The sequence below is a fragment of the Pleurodeles waltl genome, chromosome 9, assembly GCF_031143425.1.
Source record: "Pleurodeles waltl isolate 20211129_DDA chromosome 9, aPleWal1.hap1.20221129, whole genome shotgun sequence".
In the NCBI taxonomy this organism is placed as follows: domain Eukaryota; kingdom Metazoa; phylum Chordata; class Amphibia; order Caudata; family Salamandridae; genus Pleurodeles; species Pleurodeles waltl.
In genome coordinates, this window is record NC_090448.1 from 846411219 (window position 1) to 846430185 (window position 18967).

The window sequence follows — 18967 nt, forward strand, 5'->3', positions numbered from 1 at the left end:
AGCCTCAAAAATGCCTCTTCTAATTTAGGATCAGGAAACAGGTCCAAATATTTCACATGGGAGATAACCCCCAAATAATCTCTAACAAAAATTACGGTTGGTTCTTTTGCTCGTTATCTGTAGTTCTTTTTGGTAATTCAGATTAACATTTTCAATGTAAAAGAGGCTATTTTCTGTAAACCTTTGCCTCATAGCGATTTGACACACAACATAACATTTCCTCCTCTTTATTATTAGAAATTTGGAAAATATGTCCTGATGAGAGCCGAAACTATTCAAAAAGTTAATTGAAAGTTTATATCCTTTAAAATAATCTAAGGTCATCCGAAAATCTGCTGTTCGCCTAGTAGCAAGTAGATGGCATGAACAAAGCCCAGCTCCTTACTCCAAAATCGGAATCATTCCTGACGGGGGGGAGGCCCAATGTTGAGTTCATAGTGAATTCTCTATACACGATTTTACCACCATTTAAACCATTCAGAATCTTTCAACTGGAAAGCAGAGTGTAGACTGGAAAGTCCAAACCGGCAAAAGTACTACATGGGTTAGATTTAATGTGACGAAAGTACATTATCCATGTTACGGTTTTAAAAATAATGATCCCTAGACATAGATAGCCATCGATGGCCTGCATTTTTTTCTTATTACACCATCAAGGAAACTTTTCTTTCATCAATTGATAATCTTGGTTTTATCAATATTAGGTTCCAATCTGTTAAAACATAGCTGGTATATAAGGTTGTGGTATCTTTCTCTGGAAGACAAAGTAAGTCAAATCAAGCATTGCAAAGTGATCAGTAAATAGAAAACGTCCTACGTTGGTCATGATTCTTTACTAAACTTAGAAAAAAACAAAGGCCCATATTTATACCTTCTTTGCGCCGCTTTTGTGTCACTTTTTGATTTTTGTAATTGCTTTTAAAATAGGTGCAAGAATGATAAAATAGATTGCAGGAATGAAGCCTTACTTAAATTGTTTTGCAGTGACTTTACGTTTGTACACTACCTGTATTCCCACACAGCCCATGAATCAAGTAATAATATAAAACAGTTGATAAGAGATAACATTTTAATGCACCAAACTTATTTGGCACATATTAAAGCTCAATTGACAGAGTTGAAAGCTGTCCTACAACGGACAGTGCAATTTAGAGCCTTGCCAATAGAGGGCAGAGTGAGTTAAATATATAAAAACTGCACAACTCTACAGTTGAGGTTCATCTACCCTTGCAAAATCTTATCTAGAACAGGGGAATAATGTTATATTTGGCTTCCAAGGTATCCAAATAACTAATAAGTTATTTTGAGCACACCTACATGGACATATTACGAAGGCCTTCAGTGGAATTTGTGAAATTTATTGCAGAATCTCATAGTCTTTACAAAATTTCTCGAAAAACAAACCCAAAAGGTGATTTGTGAAGGGGACAATTCTTCTAGAAAATAATTTTTAGCAGAACACTTCCCAGGAATAATGTTTTTGAAATGAAAGACGTCTTCAAAAATATTTTTTTATTTATTTTTTTTGTACGCAAGAGAAGTGTTATTAATGCTGGCAAACTTTGCACTCTATGTAGAGTTCAAAGTTCTCAACTTTGCACACCTCATGAGATTTCCCACACCCATGTTATTAACCAGTACTGATGTATATATTTGAGAGACAGCATTGCCATATACACTGCAACACTTGATCACTATTCTGAAAAGAAGTGATACAACCCAAGCTCAAATTGGACAGGGAGATAAATTCTGCAAAAGAACAGATGCTACTGAAAACCTGCATCCTGATGCCGAACTTGTTGGATATCTGTTTGCCTGTGCCAGTAGCAGCTGTGAAAATGAAGATAGCTTTCCCCTGTCATTGGTGTGAGGTAGACAGTAGAAATATTGATGTTCCCAATGCAGTGTCACACGAGAGGCATTGCAAATGCTGTGAAGAGCAAAGTGCTCCAATTTTGAGTCTATGGGAACCACCTGTTGCCCAAAGATTTCTATCACCTGCAGAGTCCTCCAGGGTTCCATACTCTCCCTCATCATCTGAAACTTCTAACAAGCGCACCTTGGGGTCCTACTTATTGATTATATCATCACAATTCATCACTATGCAGACAATACACAAGTCTACTTGAAAGACTCATTCACTCCAGACATCCAATCCCTCAGATACTGCCTGCACCTTACCCAAACCTGGATGTCCAGCACCCTCTGCAAATTGTATTCCATTAAATAATAATGCATATTGTTTGGCAAGGACCAATTAATCAATCAATCAGGATTCTTATAAAGCACAACTATTCACCCATAAGGATCTCAAGGCGCTCAGTGGGAGAGGGGTGGATCTGTGGTTAAGTTGAAGAGCCAGGTCTTGGAGTCCTTCCTGAACTGCGGTAGCAATAGTTATTGCCTGAGGTGCAGAGACAGGGAGTTCCAGGTCTTCCCAGTGAGGTAGGAGAAGGATCTTCCTCCAGCTGTGGTCTTGCAGATCCGTGGGATGGTGGCCAGGGCCAGTTGGGTGGAGCAGAGATGCCTGGTGGGAGTGTAGAAGGAGAGGCAGTGGTTGAGGTATGCATGTCCAGCATTGAGAAGGGCTTTGTAGGCATGTGTGAGGAGCTTGAAAGTAATTATATTTTTGATAGGTAGCCAGTGAAGGTCTCTTAGGTGGCCAGTGATGTGGCTGTGGCATGGGATGTTTAATATGAGTCTGGCAGAGGCATTCTGGATGTCAGCGTAGAGTGCATTGAAATAGTTGAGTCTGCTGCTGAGGAGCACATGGGTGACCATTTTCCTGGATTCAATTGGGATCCACTTGAAGATCTTACAAAGAAGGCAGAAATTGTGGAAGCAGGAGGACGAAACAGAGTTGATTTGGTGGTTCACTGAGAGCGAAGAGGAGTTCAGGATTATGCTGTAGTTTTGTGCATGGTCCGTGGGAGGGGGTTACAAGCGCTGTGGGCCACCAGGAGTCATCCCAGGTGGAGGGGGTGGAGCCCAGGATGATCACTTCAGTCTTGTCTGGGTTAAGCTTGAGGGAGCTGTACTTCATCCAGGGTGTGACTGCCTTCATCCCGTTGTGGAATTTGCTCTTAGCAGCTGTGGGTATATAGTACAAACGTGGCTCAATGACATGAACCTTACAAGTTTCAGACTTTAACCTAATGCCAAGTCATTTTAATTTACCATGAACACCAGTCACACCAATAAAGAGCACATTGCCAAGTAGAGAAATACACTCTCTACCAGCTCTCTCTACTGAGGAAAATGGAAGCATTCTTCCCAGAAAGTTACTTCAGAACTGTTAATCAAGCCATCCTACTGTCACCTCAGAAGGTGGAAGCACCATGATCCAAGCCTCTTAGATTCCACCCTTGCCCTGATATGGGCATCCTAGATTCTGCAGCCAGACCTATCCAGAGCCTAAAGAGAAACTCCTTGTAAAAATGCATTTTAGCAGAACAATTTGCAGGAAAAATGTTTTTGAAACGAAAGACTTCTGGAAAAACTGATATTCTTTTAGTTTTTTTTTCACACAGGAGAAATTGTATTAATGTTGACAAACTTTGCACTCTATGTAGAGTGCAATGTTGTCAACTTTGCTTATTAGAGGAGGTGAAACTTTAACCCAATGCCTAGTCACTTGGATTTACCCTGAACACAAGCGTCACACACAAAGAGCATGTATCCAAGCAGAGAAATACAGCCTGCTATCAAATTTCTCTATTGAAGAAAGTGGAAGCAATCTTCTCAGATCAGAATGTGACTTCAGATCTGTCATTCTAGCAATTGTAACGTCATCCCTGGGTAGTGAAACGGGCCTCCTTGATTCTGCAGCATGACTTATCCAGGTGCCAAACAACTATGATCACTTCACCCTCATCCTGATGAAATTCCATTGGTACTTATTGCCACCCCACTCCATCTTCAAATCCACATCCTGCCTCATGTACAAAGCCATTACACCCATCTTTCTGGCTGCCAAGATCGGTATCTGTGGTGGCTCTTAGCATACCCACAGCACATCCACAGCCAGGGGACCATCAGAGTGGAGACAAAGAATTGTGTAAAAAACAAAAACAAGGCAATGGGCTTTTTTAATCTATGCATATGGATCCATGCACCTATGCACCGAGGATCTGTCAAAATATCCACATACTCATTAGGATCGCCTCAACACTGTTTCAGTATAGGAACGATTTAAAGACACACCTCCTTAAAGAACATTACATCATGATGCAGCACTGTATTCTTATCTTTGACCCTGTGCAGCCCTGCCTTTGGCTGGTTTTCTAATATACAAATACCACAAACATTTTCAATATCTTTTCCCACACTCATTGCAGATATGAAAATGCTACAGATACTTTTAAATGAATGTAGGGCAAAAGATGTCCCCAAATTTAATATATGTGTTATTTTAGAGAAACTGTGGGGTATATTAAAAAAGGAACTCATAAATCCACACTTACAGATTCACGCTTATGTGCAAGTGTAGATTATAACTTTCTGTAATTTACAAACAGTCCCAGGAACATGCTTGGAAAGGGGTGTCAGGTACAAGTTTACTTTCCATGTATTTTCCTGGAAAGGTCATAGAATATTCTCAGTGAGATCCTATTGCTGCTGTAGTGTTCACAATAGAAGAGAACTCAGCAAAGGTGTAGTAGAAGTCTCCTCTGTTCAAACGCCCCAAAAAAACTTTCTCGCAGGATTTTTATTTTATACTGCGGAAAACATTTCCCCATGGAGCCCATCAGCAGTGCTGCTGAATGTCTGGATTATTTAATGCCAAGGTGTCTGGCCTTGATTTGTTTTCACACCTCTTCCTTTCATTATTCTACTCCTTCTGCGTTTTACCCCTTGCCAATCTTCAGGGCACATTTACTAGAAACTGGAGCATTGGCTCCAATGTGACAGTTGCCTTGCGTCGCCCTGCGCCCCCCTAATTACACCATGGTAGCTCTATATGTACAATACAGCGCACCACAGCACACGTTAGCACACTAACATAACATTTTTTGATGCTAGTGTGGTGCTTTGCTGGACCAGCACCAAAAATGTTGACGGTAGTCCAACAAAGCTTGGGGAGGCCGATAGAAAATGGCCTAGCGTCACTTTAATGCCTGCCCTGGGCAGGCGTTACAAAATGATGCTAGAATGACAGTGAAATTTCACTGTGTAATTTTTTTGGGCCTCCTTGCGGGGGAACGCCACCCTTGCATACAATTTACCTGGCACAGGTAAAATGTGGTGCAGGGGTTTACAAAGCAGTGCAATGGTACCATTGTGCCACTTTGTAAATATGGCACAGGGCGTGGGCCTGTTTAGCGCTACAATAGCGGCAAAATAAAACTACGCTATGGTGGTGCTAAGAGGCTTAAGGTGCTTGTATAAATGACCTTTGTGCTTCTCATCCTTTCTGTCCGTTCTGCCTTTCATCTTTCTTGCTCTGAGTCAAAGTTTGATAATGGAAAATAAGGCTCACTCTGCAAAAATGGATGCCAGTGGCGACCACAGGTAAACACCTACACAAATGAAACACTAGTGCCCACATTTATACTTGCTTTGCGCTGAATTAGCATCATTTTTTTTATGCTAATTCAGTGCAAACCTGACCCGTCTAGCACCAAAGTTTGGGAGTTAAAGTCATCTTTTGCTAGCAGGAAACTACCTTGCGTCAATGAGATGCAAGGTAGGCATTCCCGGGCAAAAAATCACTCTAAGGCTCAGGCGCCTTATTTATCTAAGCATGCTTAGTGCCAATATTTAACGCCTGGGTCAGGGCAGGCGTTAGGGGACCTGTGGGCATATTTCCATGGTGGAACACCATGGAGAGGTGCCCTCCCCAGGCCCCAGGGACAAACCCACCCATACCAGAGGGACAACGGAGGATGGGGGACCCCATCTCAGGTAAGTACAGGTAAGCAGAGGTGAGTATTTTTTTTTATTTTTTAAGTGCCAATGGAGGCCCTGAAATGGGCCTCCCCTACATGGCACTGGGTGCAATGACTATGCCCAGGGGACCCTTGTCCCCTGCGCTGGCAATTGGTGTGGTGGGCATGACTCCGGCCTTTTACAAGACAGGAGTCATGTGGTATGGTAGGTTTAGGGTCAAGAAATGACGCTAGACTGGTTAGTGTCATCTACCAGGCTCACGTCATTTTTTTGTGCAAAACCCTCTTCTCCCATACCGCCACCCCCACACGTCTAACGTAATTTTCCATGACGTTAGTCCACCCTTTGCGCCGGATTGCGCCATTCCATAAATAAGGCAGTAACTGGTGATAAACTATTTCACGCAAAACTTCATTAGCTCAGTTTTGAGTGAAAAAGTATAAATTTGGGCCCAGGTTTGATCACTGCCTAAAATATAAACGTGCTCAAAACACAGTCCTATGCCTACAACTGAGCAGCTCCTGTATTTTCCGTGTATCCCCTGCTTTGTAATTCTGACACTTATTTGTAATGATCACAGTGCCAAAAGGCGGGGAGGTTGTGTAACAGGTGCATCGTGTGATCTGAGAAGGTCGGATACCAGTAATGTAAATAATGTGATTTGGAGGACAAAACTAAACGACCTGCAAAATAAATTTCGTAATAAAAAGGACCTATTTCTAAGAATATATCACTGCCTCCTAAGGCACTGTAATGATTAACTATTTGGGAAAGACAACTCAATTACACCCCCAATTCTCTATTAAGTACACTTAGTATAAGGATGGATGCTAAAAATGCCTACTCATTTTTCATCGTTATTCCTTGCAACGTTTTTCCAACAATTCTGTGCATTGTGATGAAAAAAAACCTACAGAAATTCCTCAGAACCCGTGCCTTCCAAGAAACGCCAAATGCTAAGAATGGAGTTCAGGGATGGGAAAATACAAAAAAAGAGTATCAGAGGTACCCCGTGGAGAGAAGTCTTGGAAACGTCACAGATTACCAATATAATACACAAAGCTTTAAAACATCTCAGCATCTCTGATCCACTTCGACTCTCAGACTTCAATGTGTCTGCCACTCACTCTGACCCCAGCGACATATCCTGCCACTTTATCTCCCAGTAAAGTAGTGAAAAAACAAACTGAAGATAGGGTTGTATGTTTTCTGGATGATAGTCCGAGGCAGAGGACTTGGACAAGAAAGGGCAACTTTACACTATTAGGTGCGCTCCTTCAGTGAAACAGTTTGCAGCACGTTTCGTTTCGCTTCTTTTTAAAATAATAAAGCCAGTACTATTGCAATGTATTGAATTGACTACACTGGGAAATTCTGGTTGGTCATAGCTAGAGTCAATGCAGGCAAAGTCCTCGAAGTGCTATTAATAATTTGCTTAGAATATAGCACTAAGTCCCAGATTTATTCTAGCTTTGCGCTGAATTAGCGCCATTTTGTTTTTTTACGCTAATTCAGTGCAAACCTAACTCAATATTTATACTTTGGCACTAGACCTGTTTAGTGCCAAAGTTATGGATTTAAAGTAATTTCTTGCTAGCAGGAAACTACCTTGCGTCAATGAGATGCAAGGTAGGCGTTCCTGGGCAAAAAATTACTCTAATGCGCAGGCGCTTTACTTATCCTCCCATGTAAAAATGGTGCATGGGAAGGAGGCGGGCCTAACAAATGGCGCTAAGCTTGCTTAGTGCCATTATTTTATGCCTGGGTCAGGGCAGGCATTAGGGGACCTGTGAGCCCATTTCCATGGTGGAATTCCATGGACTAAGTCCAGAGGTGCTCTCCCCAGGCCCGAGGGACACCCCAACCAACACCAGAGGGGCAGCGGAGAATGGAGGACCCCATCCAAGGTAAGTATAGGTAAGTAGAGGTAAGTATTTTGCATTATTTTTTAAAATGCCATTGGGGGCCCTGAAATGGGCCTCCCTACATGGCACTAGGTGCAAAGGCCATGCCCAGGGGACCCTTGTCCCCTGTGCTGGTAATTGGGGAAGTAGGCATGACTTCTGTCTTTGATAAGACAGGAGTCATGTGGTAGGTTTTGCGTCAAAAAATGATGCTGGGCTAGTTAGAGTCATCATTTTTTACTCTAACCAGCCTAACGTAATTTTTTGGTGCAAAATCCCCTTCTCCCATACCACCACCCCCACCCGGCTAACATCATTTTCCTTGACGTTAGCCCACCTTTTGCACCAGATTGCTCCATTCCATAAATGAGACACCCGGCCAGCGTCTTGGATTTGGCACTAGCTGGCGGTAAACCTTTTCACGCAAAACTGCATTGGTGCAGATTTGCTTGAAAAAATATAAATACAGGCCTAAATACCAAGATATCTTTCAGCACTGCAAATAGCAGATGTAACTATTTCCAATTTATGGTACTCAATTTGCACCCACTGATGGAGAGAAGAATGAGTCTGACCTTGACAGGATTCGCAATCATGACATCCAGAAGACCATATTGTGTCAATGGCCAGTGTTCAGCTCAATGAGCCATCCTACCCCACAATGAGTCATATGGACCTTCCTCTGCACCTAAAATCATTATAAGATTCCTCCAGCTTGCTTGTAATTGCAAAGTGTTACAATCATCTTACATATAGTATTCGGTTATGGAGAAGAACTAAGTTTAAAATGTTTTTGATCCTATTGTTAAGTTGTGTGCAAGGGCCACGACTCATGAGAGTAAAAGGCTGTAAGGGGCCATGATGTCCTTCAGTCTCTAGGCAAAGGTATTAAATAGTGTATTACTCTTGGTGGATGTGCATATTGTTTACACCATGCCATCATTGAACTTAACTAAAACCTCAGCACCAGTGCTTAATTTGACTTGGTGGTTTCTGATTCTCAGCACCAACACTTAATTGTGAACGCTGGCACTTATAACAGTCAGCCACATGGTGGCATTCTTTGTTCTAATTTAGAGATGAGCACAAGAGCATGTTTATTAATTCAACACACATTATAAATTAATATGTGATGTGTAGTAGTTATGTTGATATTGTCATTGGCAGCGCTGGCAGGGGCACTGAATGGTACTAACTGCAGTGACCTCCTCATGAGGGCCCTGGCACTTATTTTCTTTTAAATTAAGCACTGCTTGACACAAGCCATTAAATATATGCAGTAAGAATAAATACCATTACATAGTGTTTGTGATTATGGCCGAGGTATTTTCCTCTGTACCTTAATTATAACATGGTATCTACAAGGAACTTAGCAGTGATTTCTTCATTTAATTATACTGGAGAATGTTAATGCCGAGAATTATGACTATAGCACTGCAATAATGAATGCTAAAATATATGTGTAGTCAAGCGCTTGATGCAGAGAGAATGTTTAATTTGAACATATTTGGCATAACTGATTTTATTTTATACTATGACAATTAATCAATTTCAGTGGATATTGTTAAACCCTGCCATCATGCTTTGATTGAACATTTATGTTCTGCAAGACATCCCAGATTAAAAATCTCCTAATCTATACAATAGCAGTAATTTCATCCTAAGGAGCTCTGTCTATAAAGTAGAAAATGTAGTCTAGACACTCTATCAGTATGATGCAAACAATAGTTTGATATTGTACAAAGAGACCACATATTTACGTGTTTCTCAGTTTTCCATGTATAGTTCCTCTTGCTCCATTAAGGACATTGATGACGAACATAACCCCTTAATTTAAATAATGGGAGTTTCTACTTGACATATTTTCTTTAGTATTTCATGGTCCCCACTACACAATTCCAGAATCATCCAGTTACTTTGCTTTTTTCCAATGTTACTTGCACCACTTTTGTCCAACTATGTCAATTGAAAGTTAACATTTGATAGCTGCCATCTTTCTTCTTTTCATTCTCAGTCACATACTTCTCAAGTGAAGGAAAGGTATGCTAATTTATCACTTTATGCAGAGCAATCATGCCTATGCATAAACATAAAATAGCAGCATGTGCTCTCTTAGAGGATGACAGAGAGCTGTGGAGTTGTAGAGGAAAGGTAGGTGGAAGTATGCTGTAAAGTTTATTTGAGAGAAGAGAGGTGAAGTAGAGTTATAAGAGAGTGGTAGGTACATTGAGATGTAGACATAGTAGACAGAGAGGAAAACAGACGTGACATAATCAGGTGAGGTGAAGAAAGAGGGAGCTATGAGACAAAAAGGTAGGTTCACATAAGAACCCAAAGATACATGCTGCAGAGTACCAAAAGGATCATCACTCAGCCCAATGCTTTTGAACATCTACATGGCCCGCTTGCCAAGATCACCAAACAACACAGGCTAAACATCTTCTCCTACGCTGACAATACCCTACTAATCCTCTCCATGCCCGACGACCCTGTGAAGGCCAAGAGAAGTTTCCACAATGGGATGAGAGCAGTCGCCGCCTGGATGGATGCCAGCTGCCTCAACTCAACTCGGATGGATCCTCGTAATTAGCTCCACCCCTTCCATCTGGAATGACTCCTTTTGGCCCATTGCACTGGGAAATGCCCCCACGGACAACACACACAGTCTCTGCATCATGCTAGACTCCTCACTATCCATGACCCGCCTAGTCATTGCTGTCTCTTCATCTTGCTTCCACACCCTCTGAATCCTTCGAAAGATCTTCAAGGGCATCCCCCCGACACATGGAAGAAAGTCACCCACGCATTTGTCACTAGCAAACTGGGCTACGGCAACACACGACTACAAAGAGTCAAGAATACAGCAGCCAGACTCATCTTGGACATCCCCCAACACAGTCACATCTCCTCCCACCTCAGAGACCTACACTGGCACCTAGTCAACAAGTGCATCACATACAAACTCCTGATCCAAACCTACAAGGCACTACACAACATAGGACCGGCATACCTCAACCACCGCTTCGCCTTCTACTTACCCAACAGACAACTCTGTTTATCCCAGCTCACCCTTCGCAGCCATTCCCAAGATCAAGAAAAGCACAGCAGGAGGAAGATCGTTCTCCTACCTTGCAGCCCGGACATGGAACATGCTACCTCTCAAACTCAGGTAGACATCATCACTCAAGCAGTTCAGGAAGGACCTGAAGACCTCGCTCTTCGACTGAGCAGCACTCCCACAAACAGCGCCTTGAGACTCTATGGGTGATTAGCTGTGTTTTAGAAATTATTTATTGATTGTAGGTAAGACAGAAAAAAAGGCAGAGGGTGATACGGAGAAGTGATAAAGAGGTAGTTAGACAGGACAGATAGAGAAATAAAGTAGAGAGGGCTGGAAATGTAGGGCCTTATTATAAAGGCTACAACCGCCAGCTTCATGGTGGCAGTCGGACCACCGCAACTGTGGCGGTCTGACCACCACATCACAACCCTGATGCCCGGACTGCCAGGGGACCACTGTTCCCACCAAGAACATTGTTATAGATGGGGTGATGGCGGTCGGAGTGGTAATCAGCCAAGACGGCATTGAATTCAGAACCACCTGGCTGATTGCAATCCTACTTTCCTCCAGCCATTTCATGTCAGGGACCCCACCATGAAAAAGCTGGAGGAAAGCCAGTACTGGGTGCAACAGGGGGCCCCTGCGCTGCCCATGCCCATGGCCCATGGCCCTGCTGCAAAGCACCATTGGAATGCACACTGTATGCTTTGCAGACAGTGCACATTCCAAGGGTGCTAGTCAGCACCCCTCTGTGCTACAGTATTGAGTCCCATATTGTAGCACTGTTCCTGCCGGACTGACCAGCAGGAATGCTCTATTTCAATGTTCCCACTGGTCAGCCCAGCAAGAACATTGTAATAGGGTGGGTGGGGACGTCACCAGTATCGCAGTGGCATTCCACTCGGCATTGGCGGTTGGCTAGTTCGACCGCCAATGTTGTAATGAGGCCTTTAGCGATTGATGAGGTACAACACACAACAAAACAGAAAGGACGAGAGAGAGTTGTGAAGTAGAGAAAAATTAGGGAAAGAGTATGGGCAAGTTAGACATCATCAAACAATTTTATGAAGCCCAGCTGGGAAGTGTGGGTGCGTAGAATTCTAGGCAAAAGCAGTTCCCACACCTAACTAGTGTCCAAGAAGTTAGCAAAGTCAGAAACACAATCCACAGAAGACAACAACAGCAAAGAGAAAAAGCTCAAAGAAGGAATTAAGACAACTGTCATCAATATTCAGGTATCACAGGGTGACTGGCTCTCAAAGAAGACAGACAAAACATATTTCTTTGTAGAGCTGGTCCTTTATAGGCATTCTTTGATAGGGCAGAGATTGATTTTGACGTTGTGTTCACTGTTCAAACTGTAGTACTTTGATGTCCTGACATTACAGGACCCTCATCAGGATTAGTGGACTCATTTTCAAAGTTGCTACTGTTTTGTTTCTCCTGATGATACCCTGGTAAAGTTATTATAGGGGGTTTAAACGTCAACGTATTGCACTGTTGGCTGTCATCATCTGAGGATTTATCTACAGCAGGCTTCTCCAACGTGTAGCTCATGAGCTACTGGTAGATCTCCAGCTACCTATAAGTAGCTCAACTGTGTGCACCTCAGCCTACTAAAATAAAGCCTTTTCTTGGTTGAATTAGACACCTAAATTGAAAAGTGGAGTTGAAAGTGTGTGCATTTTCAGAACCCATAAGCTGATGTTTGGAGCAAAATGGTTGAAAAAACATAATGCAGTTTGTCTGTGTCGATGGGGGGCTTACTGTTAATATAATTAATTCCATTGGTTCCAGGGACGTTGCAGCTATGGCTATTATGTTTTACCCACATAGAGGCATTCCAGAATGTCAAAGCCTTTTCTGCATTATTGCTGCCAACACTGTCTGATGCACTGAAGTGATCATAGCTGACAATCTTGCAATGTGTGGCCACTAATGTAATCTTGTCTGATGTACTCACTATTACAACATTAATGATAATAGTAGCTCAGGGTGAGATCCATTGAACTTAAGTAGCTCTTATTACAGTAATGGTTGGAGACCCCTGATCTACAGTATAATGAACACAGGTGTTCTGTGGTATCAAAATTGTACTGCCAATTAGTCAACAGTTTAACATTTTTGTAAATACCACATGCTCACTAGCATTGACTCTTATAACAATTCACCTGCAGTGTGCTGTTTTATGAAAAACCTATTGGTTGGTTACCTGTGTATCTAATTAAACAAATATACTGATATAAACATAACTCTATGCCTATTTATTCTCTCAAATATGTTGTATGTTGCGATGGGACTTTAGGCTTAAATCTCTTGATGACGCAGAAAAAAGAAGGACCAACATATATTCATATATCATGTAACAAAATCGTATAAGGTAGTGTGATTTTAGCAAAGAAAAATAATGTACGTGGGAAATTGTGCACACGGAGTAGTTCGCCATTATTATAAACAAGCCTAATTAATCATGAAGAATTGACAAATGTAGTAATCCGTCATAATTGCAAATGTGTTTTATGATTTTCTTGATTGAAACTGTTTTATTCTTAGCTTAAATTTAGCAGAGGCTTTGGCCTAGTCGCCTGGTCTCAAATTCCACTGCGTGGTTTTCACTTGCACTAACCAAACATATTATTTCATTTAAAAGGTTGTATTTTTCCAGTAGAATTGACTAATACACTTATCTCAAGGTTTCGTGCTAGGATGGTTGCATCCCTTTTGATGCAAGGTCAGTTTCTGCAGGTGCGGACAATGAAAGTACAGATATCAAAATATTTGGCAAACCTTGTTGCAACTTGCGTTCCAAGGCTCCAAGGACAATGTGTGCATAAATGAGTACTAGGAAAAAGACACTATTCATTGGTCAAATTGAAGCCAACCTATGAACCCTCCAATGGAAGACCCTGCAGAATTTGGAATGTTTCTTACTTAAACCCACCAGACAAAGAGAAGTCAGCCATTTTTCCTTGATGCCATCTTTGAAGCCAAATGCCAGACGTCATCTTGGACGACATCTTGATGCCCTTTTCTTTATTCCAGAGAAAGAGACTTTAAGAATTCTCACCCTAGAGACTTTAACTTTAATTTGCCCCGTCTTGCCCATGCAGTAACTTTGCCCATTTCTCATTGCTGCTGCAAGGAAACTTGTCCTTAACTTTGCCCCTTTGAAATTTGTCACATGCTGATCGAACCGGTACCTGAAGGACGAGGACTTTCTTGAATGCTGATTGTATTGGGTAAATATGAAAGGATAATTGTATTATGCATTGTGGTTTTCCTTTTTAGGTACCAACTGCTATTTTGATAGGGCCCAAGCTAGAAGTTTTCTAAATTTGTGTTGACTAAATTCGTTTTGCATGAAGCCCCACATGCCAATGCTAATTAGAGGTTAGTCGAGGTATTCACTTGACGCACCATGTTGAATTGAAATCTTGTTATGCTGACCGATGTATGAAATTAGTCAAATTCAGTTGCTTATATTAGTGATTTGTATTGCTATAACTGAATGCATTATAATTCAGATTTTGCGTAGATTACGTTTCTTCCGCCACTATGGACAGCTAGTAATGTTCGTATACATATACCATTTGGTTTTGAGACTTATATACATTGTGCTAGCTCTGTTAATATAGGGAAATAAATTCCCTAACTTTTAATAAACTGGTGTGGTTATTCATGACTGAAAGGTCATGGTGCGTCGAAATACCAACTGTTATTGATTCCTAATGTGTTATTTAGATCTATTAATTGAGTATTGGCTATTAATTACAATAGTCATTGATTACTGATTTGAGAGATCCGACTATTCTAGGATGAGGAGAGCAATTACTGATGAAGCAGAGACGGAAGGAAGGAAAGCTACATATAAAACAAACAGGAGTCAGTCCAGAGATAGAGAAAACAACAGAAATTCGAAAAGATCAGACGAGTCAGATGATGAGGAGTTCATTATACAATTGCTAAATGATCGCCCGCCACCATATGTTGAAAGCGAAAAAGGCTCAAGCATTAGTATTGCCCCTCCAGAACCAATACAAGGTAATGTAACACCAAATTTGAGAATATCACAGAGGCAGAGCAGTTCCGATATGCCCTTTTCACCACAAATACCGCAAATTCAGAGGATATATCCTGACGTGCCTAAATTGAAACCTGTCGATGATTATCAGCCGCAGGTTCAAAAGCGCTGCTGTGATGAGCATAATATGGGAATGACTTCTGATTTAATGGTGCAGGGAAGACAGAACTATCAAAGACCGACATTGATTCAAGCTGAATCAACACAAATTTTGATGCCTCAAAAGCAGGTACAAGAAGTGCTGAGGTACACTCGAGTAACAGAGAGCCAGTTGGGTATGCCAGCAATGATGAACCATAATGTGGGGATTACCTTGCCACAGAATTCGGGGAACAGACAGAATCCAGATGCAATATCTCTGCCTATCACTGTAGGTCCACCAGTACCATTGTATATACAGGCAAACCCAAACGTATGCGATCAAGGGGTCACAAAATGAGACAGGGAGAAGATGCATAGAAAATACTCCAGAAACGACTCCGGTAGGAACACTGCCAAATGGATTTGGGTCTTTGTCGGAATTTAGTCCAATTCCAATTTGTGCTCCGTCAACTGTGGTAAGGTCGAATCCACCACTAATAGTACAGCTAACTTCAAAAACTGAAACGTTACCGCAACCATCAGTAGCAGTTGATGTAAGTGCTACATTGATGGGACTGAATACACAACAGCCTACACAATGGTTCAACAGTTTGAACTCCCCACAGAGTACATCCAGCGGGAAAGGAGAAGAATACCTGAATAAAATAAGATTGGGCATGGAAGCAGATGAACTAGTAGAGGGAACGATGGGTCTAAACAGGTTAGAATCATACACAGAAGAAGAGCTGAGGTACATGTGCCCTAGGATTACAAGAGAATTGAGCAACATACATAAGAAGTTACAAGAGATTGCAGACAGAAACGGGATCTTTATAGGTAAGACTAAACACTTGAGCAGAAGTTACAGGCTAGACTTTGAGACAAAAGACTTTGAACACATGAGATCTGCAGGGATGAAAACACACCTTAAGGAGATACTGCAGAGCGTGCAGGTCTGGAGATGCTTAGACAAGTGGGAAAGTAGATGGGTTAAGAAAAAGGACAAAAAGAAGGAAAGTACCCCAGATAGGAATGAAAAAGCACAACAGAAAGTCGACCTGATAACCATGTTACCAATGAGAGAAACAGCAGGGGGAAAACTTGTACCTGTACCGTGGCACAGGTGCGATATTCAATCCTTTACGGATGACTTCCCCAAATTAAGAGAGAAACCAATCGAATGGTATCAACAAACAAAATGTCTTTGGGAGGACCTGAATACCTTATTCGAAATTGTGGTTCCGGCAGATTTGTGGGAAGATTGTAAGAGGGCTGTAGGTTGGCCAACAAGCGAACCAGAAAGGGACAGGGACACAGGTGCACCATCACCTACGGTAATGAGTTTATACCATAAGGTGATTGAGCACTTGAAAACAAAGGTTGCGTCGAAAAATGCGGATTGGCAGAGGATTGACAGGACAGCACAAGAGGTTAAAGAGTCGATACATGCGTACTATGAGAGATTGTTGAAAGCGTTTAAAAATACAGTGGCATGGAAACGATTGAGGCAAAGGACATGCTCCACTTTGTGTTCAGAATTGTGGAAGGATTGAGACCCGAGATTAATCAGATGATTAAAATGCATTTGATTTGTTGGCAGTCAAAATCGATCGACGAAGTACAAGTGTTGAACTATGCAAAATACTGTAGTGATGAGATTGAGACGAAGCAGAAAAGGTTGAAGGAAAAGGTGATGGTGATGCAGCTTAGAGCAGCTCAGACAGGTTTGCAAGGTTTGCAAGGTTTCCAACAACAGTTGCCGCAGCAGCAACAGCAGAGAAATGCTATGTTTCAGCCACAAATGAGAGGCAGAGGCCGAGGAGGTTTTGTGAATAATGGTCCTGATATAAATACTGTTATGATTCCGAATGGTATACAGGCAATGAAGAAGGTGATGCCATGCCACACGTGCGGAATCATCGGGCATTGGAAACGGGAGTGCCCAATGATGGTGTAGGAAGGTGTAGGTCAGCAAAACAATGATGTCAATACATTTCAGAATATGAGAGTACCGAAATTGAGAGGTCCAAATCCAAATTCTCAAAATAATGTAAATCAAATGCAGGGTTTACAACCCATACAACCGAAGCAGGTGCAAATGCCCAGTGCACAAATGGCACAGTTGCAGCCAATGAAACAGCAGTTTCCTATGGTACCTAATCAGCAAATGCAAATACCCTTAGCACCAATGAATCAGCAACAAGTAATGCTTCCTCAACAGGTCGCGGGTCAAGGGATGAACCAAAATGACACAGTACACCAATTCCCGTTACACAGTGAGAATGGAATAAACGATGCGTGGGAGAGTGAAAGTACAGATGAAGAGGGAAATTGTATGCTTGCAGCATCCTTGGAAGTTGATCAAAAGAGTCCGTATGTGGAAGGAAGAGTTATGGGTCACCGTGTTTCATTATTGGTTGACACCGGAGCTACACGCTCTACAGTTAGAAGCATTGAAGTACCAAATTTGCCACTTTCAGGGAGAACAGTTCAAGTAGTGGGAGAAGCAAATAGGTACCTGACAAACCTAATCACAGATCCAGTGCAAGTCAGAATTGGTAACTATCAAGGGTCACATAAAATTGTGGTGTGTGACTCAAGTCCGATATCACTATTAGGGAGAGATTTATTGTGTAAATTGGGATGCTCGATTATGGTTTCAAATGATGGAATTAAAATTCAGACAAAAAGTGATGAGCAAGAAGAGGACAGTTTAGGAGGAAACGAAGTGGAAACTGTTGATGAAGAGTATCCCCTGATTACTCTTTATCCAATGCTCACTGAAGCAGATATTCCTGCTGAGTTACAGGAAACAGTTGGAAAGGAAGTGTGGGATAGGACAGGAAAAGAAGTAGGATTGGTCAAAGGAGTAGAGCCAGTGAAAGTGACAGTAAAACCCAATGTAAATTTTCCCCATACCCCACAATACCATATGGCACAAGACACCCTCATGAAAGTCGCCCAACTCATTGATGAATTTGTAAAACAGGGAGTACTAAAAGAAATATTAAGTAGTCCATGTAATTCACCAATCATGGGACTAATAAAACCGAGTGGAAAGGTCCGGATTGTTCAGGATTTGAGGAAAATAAATGACATAATAGTCAAATGTTGTCCCGTGGTACCAAATCCAGCTGTGATAATGTTTCAAATTCCCTGTGATGCTGAGTGGTTCTCAGTCATTGACTTGTCACAAGCATTCTTTTCTGTGCCTCTCCATGAGGACAGCCAATTTCTCTTTTGTTTCAAATTTTTGGACAGGGTCTACAGTTGGTGTCGAATTCCTCAAGGGTTTTCGGAGTCACCATCAATTTTCAATCAGATTCTAAAGAAAGATTTGGAATCATTGGAATTACCATTTGAATCAACCTTGGTACAATACATTGACGATTTGCTAATCGCATCCAAGACAGTAAGTGACTATACAGCCAATACCATTGCCCTATTGAACCATTTGGGAAGGAACGGACACAAAGTGTCCCCTTCAAAATTACAGTTCTGCCAGAAGAAAGTGAAATATTTGGGTCACCAAATAGAGAAAGGGTCGAGAAGAATTATGAAAGAGAGAATAACAAGCGTACTTCAAATGAGTCCACTGAAGACGAGAAGAGAGGTCAGGAAGTTTTGGGGAATGGTGAGCTACTGTCGTCAATGGATTCCCAATTTCTCAACTCTAGCAAAACCATTACTGAAACTGACCCAGAAAGATGCGCTGGATGAAATAGAGCTGAAAAGAGATGAGATGGATGCTTTTATTGAATTGAAGGAATGCATGTGCAGGGCTCCAGCTTTAGGTATGCCTGATTACACAAAGCCTTTTACATTGTTTTGTCATGAACGTGATGCATGTTCCTTGTCTGTCTTGACTCAAGCCCATGGTGGCTTAAACAGACCAGTAGCATATTTTTCAGCTACTTTGGATCCGGTCGCAGCAGCACTGCCAGGGTGCTT